Below are 14170 nucleotides of genomic sequence, written 5' to 3'. Positions count from 1 at the left end.
AAGTGGCAAGATATGCGATAAAGTAATCCACGTGTCGTAATCGTTTAGTGGAGGGGGTTTCGTCTCCCCGGACGCCTTGAGTTCGGGCCAGGGACCGCTAGGTGGCGGCGAGGTGAAAACGGTCTCTCGCAAGCGCTCACCCGGCATGCAGTTCGAATAAATACAAGTTTCGAACTGCGGTATGATAGGTGTCTGGGGCAGAGATCGTCTAATGTCAGCCCCACAGACGAGTCTGACAGACGATCCCAAGACGAAACATCGTTTGTTTTCTCGACTGCTACACATGTATCAGTTTATACACAGTCGCAGTCCGTCTATGTGTAATAAACTGATCATCTCGTGGGGGTACATTTTCGCCGCATCTTTTTTCCTTCTAACTCTTCGAAACGACGAATCAAATCCTGGTTCTGCTCTTTCCGGGAAATTTTTCGGATGTTGTTAAATTACAATCACTGTGGAAAGGATCGACAAGTTAATATCGACATATTGACTATTTAACTGTGGGATTTAGTTTTGAAAATCTCTCACGGGATGCGTAACTAGGTCTGTTGTCCGCGTCGCTGCTAACACAATAATGAGCGCAACTCGTATTCAGTAAGGGCTAGTTTGTAGTGAAAAGCTTATATGGTGATATCGATTTGTAATCCAATTTAGGAACTTTCTTGCGCGTGAATTTTTAGAGCGAAGCTCTCCTTGGCGCGCTCGCCAGTAAGAGATTCGAAGGAACGTTACGATTCCCCTACAGGGGAATTTTGGTTTCCTCTCCTCTAATTCTCTCATCCAGCGAAATTTCGCGTCGATCGTGCGTACAAGAACGTTCGCGACAAAAGACGATCTCGCCCTTGCGTACGGCAGAGCGGCTTTTTCCTCATTTTCAATTGTACCATAAAATTACTAGAAACACAATTCTAATTTATTTAACTGTAAATTTACGCATTATGACTTGAGCTTCGCTCTTGTCGGCCGTCCCGCGACGGCCACGTTTTTTTTTTTTCAATGCTGTTTCATTGAAGATCAGTTTTTTTGTGAATCGGACTATGGTTGGTACGATTTTTGATTTCAATAGCCTATATCCATCACATTGTGGTCATGGTGCACTGTGCCAAATTTGGTCAAGATTGGATAAGCCGTCTAAACGAAGTCTCTGGAAAACGAAATACATTTTTCGGGAAAGACTGAGCTTCGCGTGCTGCGCTCAATTAAAATCGAGCAATGACGAGTAAACACGTTAAACGCAGAGCAAATGCTCCTATTGGAAAACTCAGTTTTGTACCGATTTTTAACGATTTATTTTTGAAGCTTGGAAGGATATCTGAACTATACGAATGATACACAAGAAGTGAAGTCAAGAGAAGGCAACGCAGTGGAAAATCTTTACAAAAAGAGAACGTCCACTTAAAAAGGACATATGCACCGTGTTTATGACCCAGGCCTTATGGCATAAACAGTTAGAAGCCCTTCGACCCGATGCCATCCGATCGGTTTTTTTTTTACTAATACAAAGGGCAATGCTTCTCAATGTACGATTCATTTTTGCCAGAATATTATTTAAATGAAATAATCTAACAGCTCCAATCATAATTTTTACGAAAAAAGTATAGAAAAGCAAGGAAGGATTACGTTTTTATCGAACATTGATCATTTTTATTGAACCGAAATAAAGTTTTGGATGATGAATATACACGTCGAATGCAGTTAATTGGTTAACAATCGTATCTGGTACTGCTTTTCCACAATCGTGCGCAGCGGCCAATATGGGTGTAATTTAATTCAATCGCCATTTTCTTGAAAAGTTGCGCGAAGTTGCGCTCAATTTCTTCTGGTTCTGATAGAGGAAGGTTCACCCTTTCCTGCAGTAATAATTAAACCCGTCTCAAGTTGTTGCAACTTTTTAAAATCCTGCACAAAGTCAAGATTTTAATTAAATGTACTTCGTTTCAATCAGATCCTATTATTTTAAAAAGTTGTTAACATTTTAGCTTACATTATGCACTGAATAGAATCTATACTAATGTAGTAAACTTTATAATTCATTTGAATTTCATCTTTCCGAGTAAAGTTCTGTAGAATCGTACATTGAAGTTACGGGTAATATCAGCGTTTTGCTTTAACAAATTTCTACTGACTTTGAATACGGACCACAGAAAAACTATAGCAAATATGAAAAAACGGATTGCACTACGTTAAACATCAATTTGTTCTCTATCCATGTACGTAAACAGTTTTTCAATTTTCGAATTCACGGAAATCTACTTTTGATCGTCGAAAGCCGTTTTGTCCTATTACGCGACGCGTCGGTCACCAGTGACCCCTGTAATACTCAACGCGTTAACATTAGTAAATTAAATTTATATATATAGTGCTTTCATATGTGTATTTAGAAACATCTTATAAGTTGGAAAATAAAAAAGTCCAAGAGCTGAAAGTTTGTATTTTTTCAGCAACTATACATATATTTAATTCATTTGAAATTTAAAAGATTTTTTTTATACTGTATGGCGTGTATAATAGTAACTGTTTATTTATTTGAAATCAAAAAGTTGCAAAGATTTTTCTTTTTATAGAAAGTACGCAGGTAATCAGACAAATGAAATTAATCCTCAACCGGCAATATGGTCTTTTGTTCCTGAAGCTACTTTTTTATTGTTCCAGATTATAAAAAATCTGCAAAAATTCTAACATATTTATTGTCTCTAATTTAATTACAAATGTTAGTTAGGCAAAATGTTTAATCAATTTTGCAATAAACATAAAAATTCGAAAACAATCCTGAAAGATGAAATTTTTGTTCGGTTTTAAACGACCCGTAACGCCGCTGGAGGGTCAAGCAATTTCATTTTCTGTAGAGTTTCATTACCTGAAGAAAGTATTTACATTTTCTGTATCGGCAGCAATGAATTATGTTGAACGCCAATTTCAAAGAAGTGGTTTTGAGAAAAACATTTTTACGAATGGTCCCAATGTTCTACACATCATACACAACACATTCATATGATATTTTTCTCTCCTAGAAAAGTTTATTTCGTGTTATTAATTGTTCTGTGTCGACAACAAATTAAAATTTTATAATTTAGTTTCGACTTTTCAAAATTATTATTTTCATAATTTACCTATCAAGATTTCTTTTATTATATACACACATTCTATTGAAATGATGTACGAAATTTTTATAATTATAGAAGTAAAGATAATAAAATAGAAAAATTACATTAATGTAAACTATTATTTACCATCGGCGTAATTGAGTAGGGGCCAGGGTAAACCTAGCCACCCCCAAAAATGAGGACTGTCCCCCCCATTATTTTAAAAGTCTAAGGTTTGAAAATTCTACAAATTAAAAATTCTGGACCTCCAAGATTTAAAAATTTTGTAACTACATATAAAATTCTAAAAATTTTTCGTTCTAAATATTGTATCATAATTATTAAATAAAAATTTACGTGTATATAGTAGTTATATGTATATATATACAGGAAAAATTACAAACCGTCATATTATAAAACTTAATGTAAATGAATTATATTAGAAAAATTGTAATGTGAGACCATATGTTTGTCTATTATGTTGAACAATCATAGTGTATTAATTATTCAATATTAAGCGTTTTATTTAAATTTAAAATAATTCTACTTTTATTATTTAAATTGTTCTTATCCAATTTTTATTAATTTTACAATAATTTGTATAAATAAATTATTAATGTTAATTATAAAAACAGCGTTGTTACCTACTCTAAGATTGTTTTCAGTTTTTTATTAATGTATTCATAATTAATATAAGACAATAATTTTAAATAAGTAAAATAAAATCGATAATTTAAGAAAAATATTAATACTGGCGCGGCGTGTGGATTATTTGCAGACAAAGATTAAATGGACAATTTTCAACATGCTGATTTTATGTGTCATAATAATTATGTTAATAGCATTGTGTATATTTTACTAAAATTATCGCGATCAAATCGTTATTGGCAGCATCATTTATTCGAGTATTTTTAATTTTGCGCCGCCTCTGAAAAGATTGAAATGTATTTAGTAGATATACTATTTAACGATTAAATAGGTTTTATTATTAACAGTTCTGGAATATTGGTATAAATGAAATAGAAATTATTTCATACTATTTAGTGCATTTAGAACTCGGTTGTATTTTTGTTACAAATTATTTTATTTTATTTTATTTTTTATTCCAGTACCAACGCCTATGTGGTGTACGCTTCTTCTTCGAGCATACTTCTCGCTGTTGTTTCGAGATCAGAAAAGACCAAGTACAATACATATATTTCATTTCGTCTCCTTTCCACTACGGTCGACCATACAGAGATACATTACTACGAAAACTTTTCGTGGTATATAGCAACGTAAAATACCTTTTTCAGTTATAAAATTTATACGAATACAATTAAATAAATACCCACATAATTAAATTTGTACAAATTTTATAACTCAAAAAAGCATGGGTCTTGGGCGTATAAACAATCGCCTATAACTTTTAAACTATTCAACTATAAACGAATCGGAAATCACTACAAACAACTACAAATGATTCTGAATCAGATGGTAAAGACGGATTTTAAAAATCTTGAAAATTGCCTCTTATGCGTATAAACAATTGCTTATAATTTTTTAACTATTCAACTACAAACGATTCCCTATGAGATGGAAAAAACCGATTTGAGATATCTCAATGTCGGGTGCGGGTCAATTTTTCAATTTTGTTTATTTATTAATTGATACAAAAGAAAAATATTGTTACTACAATCAACTACAAACAAAATACTATCATTTTCCGTAAAAAGAAGTAAATTATTTCAAGGTCGGGTGCCAGGTTCACATAGCTGAAGAATTAGCTGTTTATTTGCTAAAAAATCAATTTCCTCACATCGATGTTTACCGAATGTATTTAGCTTTTCAAATGTCCATCACTTTCGAAAATGATTGAAACATTGAATTAATGAGATTTATTAATGATTGTGATTAGAACAAGTGTTTAAAAATCAACGTTTCATAGACACCATTTTTCATTGAAGAAATATACCTTTGTTTTTATTGATACCTTGCAAAGCTTATTTAATATATTGTGTTCATTTTTATTATTATTATAAATGAAGAGTATTTATCTATAATCAGAATGAACCTTAAATTAGGATCTTTTGTTTATAATTTATTGAAAAAAAAAAAATACTCAATAGACACAATAGACTAAAGAGAATCGTCAAAGTTTTCCATAACTGACATGGATTATCTTTTGAGTTTCAAATAGTACCACACTTTCACAAAGCGAAATATTTTCATCATACTTTTCCCGTATAATCATGCCAGAATTACATCCCACTTCGTCTCGTAACGAAAATAATTATTGTTCATAACGTAGCCGTCGCCGGAACTGCGTGATGCGTTAAGAGACTACATACTATAAAGTTCTACATCAAATAATTAACATTAAATAACAGACTTTTGCAATAATAGATTATTATTATTGCTTACAACTGTCTATAACAATTATCTTTGCTTTTGTTTATAAAAAAATATTTTTCATATTGTAATTAAAATATTTTTGACATTTAATTATAATATAACCACAATGTAAGATAATAAATCCCATTACTTAAAAAATTACGAATTACATATTCTGTTCATTTCAAAGTCCGGAAAGCTGAATTTCAGTTCTGGACCACTGTACATACATACTTCGTGCCGTAGCAAAGTCGCTGGAAATTATAGGTACCCATTATTTATTTTTCGGAATAAGTGGCAGGAGAGGAAATACGAAAGGCGATGTTGCTTATCTAAACAAAGCGAGCGGTAAAGTGTTTAACGCCGGTAAGTTGCTTAGCTTGCTTGTCCGTCAGTCCGTCAGTCGTCAAAGAAATGCAGCGAAACGAAAGGAATGCGTAGCTAGGTCTCTCGTGTGCGACACTCGTGTCCCAAGGACCGTGGGCAGCTTATATTCGAAGGGAAGAAAAAAGAAAACTAAAGGGAGGGATGGTTACAACCACGGTCCAAGACAAAAGCTCCTCGTCTGAAATGCCCTGGCTTTTCTCCGCGTTGTCTACGAGCCCATGGAAATCGCAAACATGTTCGAAAAACATTCTATGTTTCGTCTCTGTGTATTTTATCTGAAAATATCCCATCGAAGGCTCGTTCGTTGAGCAAGAAACGTTTGATCGTGTGAAAATTACGCGGTTTTTCAGAACGAATTACTTAACACTACGTAGCGGTTGACCAATTAAAATACATTACTGGTAACGAGCCGAATGAGATGCATAAGTTACGCATGCTCAAGTGATAATGACGTTTACACGTGTGCGTCTGCACGGATGCGCCTTCGTGTGCCGCGGCACATCCGCGTAGTGCGCGTGACTCCCGTACATCTAATAATTTAAGGAAGGTATGAAACATTCGATGCCATCGTGCTTCCCACGTGGCACACGATGCCCAATTTCATTTTGATTACTCTTTCGCGGTTGCTATTTCGAAAATAAAATAATTACTTTCGCTTAACTCTTGAACAGCGGAGTCTGGATCAATCGAGAGATTCCAACTTACGAAACATATACAAGGATATTAACCTAAAATTAAATATATAATTTTTAAGCTAAAGAGCTTTAAACGATGAAAATAATATGAGATAAAAAATTAAATTAAAATTGGGGCTCTCTCCATGGGCCGCCGTCTGAGGGATAATAACTTAGCGTCAATCTTATATGAAATGTACAAAGGAAGAAAGTTTGTATTAGATAAAAAAAAATGAATTCTTTTTATCGGTTTTTGAAAAAAAAAACATTTCTTAAAAAGAACTCTATCATTTTTATACTTTTCATGTTATAATATTATAGTTGAGAACGTAGCAACTACCTGTAAAGACTATCGCGCGCAATGATTTTCAATTGTTATTTGTTCAAATGGAAATATAATAAGGAATAAAGCGATTTGTTCAAACCTTGTATCCGGTGTTTATGCTGGACCAAGCGAGGGTATTTCGTAGAGGAATATTCGTGGATCAAGGAAGCTGTAGTTGGTTCCCTCCTGATAGCAGCATCGTCATCCCTTCTCGCTTTGTGTATAAGTGAATGCGTGTATCCGCACACTTGCCAGGGTTTAAGCACACTACCTCTCACTTTTCTCGCACTTTCCACGACCACGAGAACATCATGACGACCGACGGACACACCAACACCGATCGTTCTCGACGATGTGTATAGAAACGGTAGTCGACTCGATTGTTGCTAGCCAGAAGAAACTAGAAACGAAACGGATAAATCGGAAAAGCTCGTCGAACGATCTCGTGAGAATACATCTCCCGTAGCTGTATCCGCGCGAAGGGTGAAACCATGGAAGCCGGCTTGCAAAGCTACGTTCTGATTCGTCGAACCGAAGCGAACAGTGGTTAGTTGATCTTTTTTAGGTTATGCACTTTCCGTTCGAGATTCTTTTGACGAATTCTCTCTGTCGCGAACGCAGCTAGTACTATTGTTTCCCTGCGAAGGGTATCGCTCGGTGTGCGATATGCTGCAGCCTGTAGAGTTCTGAGCATGCGAAATGTCGCCTGCCACCCCCTGTCCGTTGGTCACGTGGTTGGCCGACTCGTTTCCCGTCTTACTCCCTCGTTCGTGCCCCCTCTCTGTCCCTTTCGTTCCTCTTCGTTCTACCTATGGTAGTCTTGTTCACTGTCTCGTTTCATCCATCGGACGCGCACAGGTCGCTCGTTAATTAGAATGAGAGGGGGCTAATGGCAGCTCGCTCGGCCACTCGATTGTCAGACAAAGAGAAAATATAACAAAGGACGAATCCAAAAGTGAACAGAGAAGAGAAATACAGCCGAGTTACCCCCTCGTTCGAATAATTGTCACCTCCTGTCATCGTTCGTTTTTATGAATCGCACTCGACTGACAGCCCGGGAAGGAACAACTTTTTTCTTCTTATTTACGTCGGATTTCATCTTTGAATAATAACTATAAAGAAACTTAGATAGAATTTTTATAACCGGAAAGGAACGAAGTTATATATGGAATTAGCGTGACCGAAGGGGCTGCTCGTTTAACCTGTTAACCGAAGACGAATTAACTCGTCATTCAAAGGAAAGGCATATAAAACTTAACTTTATAATGGTATACCGAACTCTTTGATGACTACAACAAAATTTTGTATATAAATAAATAAATGAATGGTTTATTTTATAAGGTACTTTCTACTTTATGGAACATCTTGATAATGACACGTGCAATTTAGGTAAATATAACTTCGGGAAATCTGACACATGAGTTAAATTTTCAATAAATTTCAATTCAATTACGCCAATGAAATCACGCCGATGAGTATATTCATCGAGTATCTTTAACAAAAGATAGCAGATTTCTCATAAATAGAAGGTTTTGTGAAAAGAATTATTAAATATTTAATTTCCATTTGGTCCAAACGATACATAGGGGTTAATATACGAATTTTTATTATATTGTTGGCAACTTGTGGTGACTTCTTCAGATTCGTTCATATTGTCTGCCGGTGTTCACGATAATTCTCACATTTAACGTCTCTTTTTCGTACGGGACAGGTTTCTCGAATAAACGTGCCGGACGATGTGAAGCGACAACGATCGTCCACGTTGTTGTTTTGCATCGCGATCCTGCGTGCTACGTGTGTGTTTTTTCCCCCTTTGTTTTATAATCGGAGATAGAGAATTCTTGACGGGAGGTCCAGCCAACCCTACGTCATACTTGCTCGCTTCTTGGAACGAGAATGTGCCTACTTTCTTTTTTCTCTCTTTATCGATTATATCGTGATAAAAGTGGCGCGAGATGCTTGTCCCATCTGTCATTGCGCGTTAAAATATAAGTTTTTTCAAAACAAAAGATTAACCTTAACGTTTGATGGTAACTTGTCAGGAATTTTTTTTAAATGAATCATTTAAATCATCTTAATCATAACTTTTTTCTTTTTATTATTTTGACGAACTGAAAATATTTTTGCGAAGTGTAAAATTACAAGTAATGAAAGTATCCCCGCGAGAGATAATATTATTTTTGACTATGATAATCAGGCTAAGAAGAGACAGGGGTAGCAACCTAATTTCGCACCACCTGCACTTATACTCGTTCTGAATTTTATACCGACTAAATGGGATTCTCAAATTTCCTTTGGATAATGTTACCATGAAATTTTTCAAAATATTAAAGCATTTCAAGTTATAATATTAATATTTTTTTTTTCTAATTTGCATTTGAATTTGCTTTAATTTAGCTTTTAGTTTAGAATAATATTTACGGTAATTTTATGTGTAAATAACCTTTATGAAATAAATGGAGAATTTTCAATAAACAGTCATTTTCTCATCCTCTGATATAATATCTGATACAAATACATTTTTAGTTATTTTTAATTTAGCAACATACTTATGGGTTTTTAAGTACAAATAACCTTCTCAAAATAAGCAGAAGATTTTCAATGTATAGTAGATACATTCGTTATATCCTTTTACAATATTTGGTACAAATATTATTTTCAAATACATTTTTTAGTTATTCAACTATTATTATAATTTAAATATACACCATCCTTATTATCCCTAAAATTCAGTGTACAGTTTTCTATGATGTATTATGCTTTCAATAGTGCAAGAATTTCGTAAAATAAATAATTATCTTTATAAGAACAAACATACAATTTTTGCTTAATTTAATTTTTGCCTTAATGATATATTTATCGTGTTTTATTTAACCTTCGGACGGCGGACCAGAGAGAGACAGAGAGAGAGAGATTTAATTTCTATCTAATTTCGTATTTCATATTAGGTAAATGTTCAGTGTCACTCCTGTCAGAATCTTACAGTTAAAAAACATCATATTTAATATTATTATGGCAGCGCATCAACAAAAACGATGTCAATAAATATTTTTTTAAAGATTTTTTTTTTATCCACCACGAGTTGAACAGTAACATATTTAATTCGTTTTGCTGACTGGGGGTCTAAGCCCCCCAGACCCCCCTAAGTACTACACTAACTAATACCGATACCCATTTTTAATATAAGGAAATAATAAACACAATTTACAAAGTAACATATTTATTGGTATTAGTTAGTGTAGCCATCAGGGGGATTTGGGGGGCACAGCCCCCCAGTCAGCAAAACGAATTTAATATGTTACTGTTCAACTCGTGAGGGAAGTTTTTTTTTTTGTTTACATCTGGAATTGTCGTGGTAATATCCCAAAATTCGGACGACGTGATTACCACATGGCTGGTTATATTGCCGATTTTCTATTTCGTCGAGTTTTCACCGCGCACAGTGAACGCGTACATACATGCCATCTTCGATGCTATTCAGCAATTTTATAATGAAGAATTGTCAAAATAGTTTGTATGCCTATTGTATTTTAAAAGAATAGAATATTTCTTTTAGAAATCTTTAAAAAAAGTTCGAAAGATCGACGAATAAAAATCTTTAAAAAAATATTTATTGTCATTGTTTTTGTTGATGCGCTGCCATAATAATATTAAATATGATGTTTTTTAACTGTAAGAAACCACACAATAAAAAATCAGCTCGATTCTGACAGGAGTGACACTTCCGAACATTTACCATTTTTAATTTAAATATATTTCAAATTTTCATTGGAAATACACTTTTATATGATAAATTCCACTTTCGATAGAGTAATAATTCGACAAAATAAATAATTATCCTCGTATTAGGGTTGAACAAAGAACGGAATAGAATGCGAGATGAAGAAGAATGTGCTAGAACGCGGGACAGATGAGAATGTGCCACGGTTGCTTTATTATCTCTCTCTCATCCCTGATACGTAATATTTTTCGTATCAAAGTGCACACGGTAGCGAATGTGATTATGCGAATTCGTTTCCTCTTGGTCGCCATGGTTCGTATTTATTTACCGCAGAAAACGTCAAGCGTACATTTCGATCATGTTTATGTACCTGTAGAACCGATAAGCGAAAATAACTGAAACACAAAAGCGATCTCGATCGAGGACCCGTCGACAAACGACAAAGAAGATTAGTATTTTTACATAAGGACGGATAAGTACAGGAGGGTCGGATAAGTACGCCTAATCTGACCGTAGTTTTACGGTACAGCGGATGCAAGGAATCTTCCTCCAAATTTTGGACAAATAAAATACTTGGAGATCCTTTAGGGAAGTTCTAAACAGATTTTCAGATATACGTTTGGATACCTGTTCTCTTTCTTCTAAACTGATGCTGTTATTTTTATCTAGCGTATTAAAATCTAACTAATGGTTGCTCATTGAAATTTTATAACAAAAGATTATTTTTTTATATATGTAATATTAAAATTTGAAGCTCATATGGGTTATATGGGTTCTGTCATATGCTAGCTACATTTTTCATTAATTTCACAATTTTTCAAAGAAATAATTTCAAACATTGAAAAATGATTCTTCTTTTTTTTCATTTATAATTCTTTAGTTTCATATGATTATTTAAATATATAAAAAATCTTAGGAAATTTATATACCTGTTTTGATAATCTTAAATCTTTAATTATACAATGTAAATTATTTAGATTATGTAGTTTCATTGTTGCATATATTTACAGGTATAAATGTGTTCAATATTAGTTTTAATTGAAGAAAATATAATGATCTAAGCAATAAAAACATTTAATATTCGATAGACGTCTATGGTCAAGGGGCACAGAATTTTTGTCTGTATTTTGTAAAATAATAAAAGTACTAGTTATTGGAATATCGAAATTAGTAGAGGTGATATTTAAGAAATATGGAGGATGTGTATATGAGGTTCTATGAGATAGCTTCGATTATTGTTAATAATGTTACTAAGGTTTTTAAATAAATTATTGTATATAAATACCTTACGATTTGTTAAATATTGGGTTCAAAATTTCAATTTTGTTCTTTCTTCGCCTCTAATGCAAGGATAATTATTTATTTTGCTAAATTATTGTGTTATCGAAAGCTTGAGAAATGTATCATAGAAAACTGTGTATTGAATTTTAGGAATGATAAGAATACTATATATTTAATAATGATTGGATAATTAAAAAATATATATTATATATTGATGACGAGAAAAGATTACTTTTATTTAAACGTTTTAATGACTTTAGTCATAAAATTTTGGTAGGTGTCCTAAGACTTTGGAGCGGAAGTAGGTATTTCTTTAGATAAATTCCTTATAGTATTTTTTGAATTATGATTTTGAGTCATGATTGAACATTATTTTTAATTAAGTAACACCATTAAGTTGCTGAATCAATTTCAGAATATAAACAACGCTTGATTTCGAATAAATATCACACTAGTTCAGCATTGAATCTTCAGACCCGACATCGGTACACTGTACCAACACTTTCATACTTTACATAAACTTTGATTTCTAAAATTGTTTTGAAACTTAAGTATTAAGGTATCTATTTATTTTGACTATAATCAGAAAAACCATAATCTAGGAGATATCGTAAATATTGAGTTGATTAAAAGATTGTCTCAGTAAATGATATTAATGTTTTCTTTTGCTTCAATAAATGCATGTTGAACCTGGCATACCTATGTATATTTGAAAGGATTTTATTTAAAAAAGTGTAAAAATCAGTGGAGTTTGTTATTAGTTATAAAAAAAGCTTATTGTAAGTACTAAAGTCTATAGGAGTTTTTCAAAATTAAAAATTAATATATTGTATAATACAGTTTTAAGTATACAAGATTTGTATTTGAACTTCCTTGCAAAACACGAGCAAGCTAGAAAAATTTACAAATTGTAAGAATTCATAATAAAATTTCTCTGTATCAGAGATATTAATTGCCGAATAAAACGTGGTTTTTAGTTAATCATAACTATTCGTACATCATTGTAAAATAATTTCAACATCGGCTGTATGTGTCAATAATGATTGAGTCGCAGTTCTTTAAAAAACGTCCACGTAATCGTGGTGTCGCGATGGCCCAGGGGTATATACAAATTCAATATACTTCGCGGGGGAGTGTTACGCGAAATGGATGTCGTCGAGTTTCCCAAGAGTCGTTCGACGAAGATCGAAGGTAATAAAGGAAGGCACGTAAAGGAGACATGGCGTCAACATCCTGTGGGTTGGTCGAAGGCAGCCGGGTTTGCCTCGCTGGAGAAAAAGGAGGCGGAATGGGGGTTACTACCTTTATGATATAATGCCACCGTGAATCTATATACGTTCGCAGGGCACAACCCTTGTGTTGTACAGATAAATACGACGATGCAAGTAACCGTGCTCTTCTCCAAGTATGCGGGATGCTTGCGGTCTATTTCTCTAACGTACGTACATGTGTATAAATGCTCTACGTACGCGACCACCCAAGGGTGCACACACGAACGAACGCTCTAGGAAAAAATGTACGAGTACGGGGCACAGTGTTTGCTTTGTCGAGGTCCAGGTATAGCACATACACCTTTTAATGTCCAAACGACTGATTTTCTTCCTCTTTCTCTTTAGGGAAATCGACTGTTGCACAGTGGAGTAATTGTGCCGTGAAGCTGGTTAAAATTATTTTATTGATTTTAATTAAATTATATGATGTAACGTAAGAAAAAAAAAAAAAAAAATACTAATCGAAACGAGTAAGCTTCCTCCTTTTTCGAAGTCTGTTAAAAAGAATGATTATGCCTATCCAGAAGAGTCAAAGTATTATCATGAATTTCTAGGAATTTTGGTTTTCAAGTAAATTAGTTACATTATTGCTATAGATATTTATTGTAAAAATAAACGTCAAATTTATGAAAATTCAACTGGTATTTGTTAACCAGTAAAGGTGAAACATTTTGCAAACAAGTACTTGAAAAGCAATTACATGATCAAGACAATTAATTTATTTTTAAAAATAAAACCCAAGTTTTTTGTAGTTAGATGTATGATATTTTTAAGGAAAGAGTTTCATATATTGTAAGAATAATTTTTAAAGGAACAGTGTGAAATTTAGAAAATGAAAGTAATATGAAATATAAAATTAAATTAAAATTGAGACTCTCTTCATGGTCCGCCGTTCGAGGGTTAATAAAATATGCCAGATTTTTATTTTTATTGCTAAATGCAATCATTTCATGTTGCAGTATGTATTTCTTTAATGTTAAGAATTAAACAACTGAAATTATTTCAAAATCGAAAATATCTATAGAAACACGCAATTTTAGATCAAATTTCGTTAA

General features: G+C 33.3%; 1 protein-coding gene across 3 annotated transcripts in view; it reads right to left on the bottom strand.

Annotated features, from left to right (window-relative positions):
• The window catches only part of LOC114880601 (eyes absent homolog 4), a 53832-nt gene extending 46321 nt beyond the window's left edge, over window positions 1-7511 (bottom strand). For all 3 annotated transcript variants that reach the window (XM_046286059.1, XM_046286061.1, XM_046286060.1), the window contains exon 1: window positions 6943-7511. The gene's annotated coding sequence lies outside the window, so the exon portion shown is untranslated. The remainder of the gene's footprint in view (window positions 1-6942) is intronic.
• Window positions 7512-14170: the final 6659 nt, after the last annotated feature.

This window comes from Osmia bicornis, chromosome 6, assembly GCF_907164935.1.
Source record: "Osmia bicornis bicornis chromosome 6, iOsmBic2.1, whole genome shotgun sequence".
In the NCBI taxonomy this organism is placed as follows: Eukaryota; Metazoa; Arthropoda; class Insecta; order Hymenoptera; family Megachilidae; genus Osmia; species Osmia bicornis.
The sequence above is the reverse complement of the archived record's forward strand: the minus strand, read 5'-3'. Positions and strand labels throughout refer to the sequence as shown.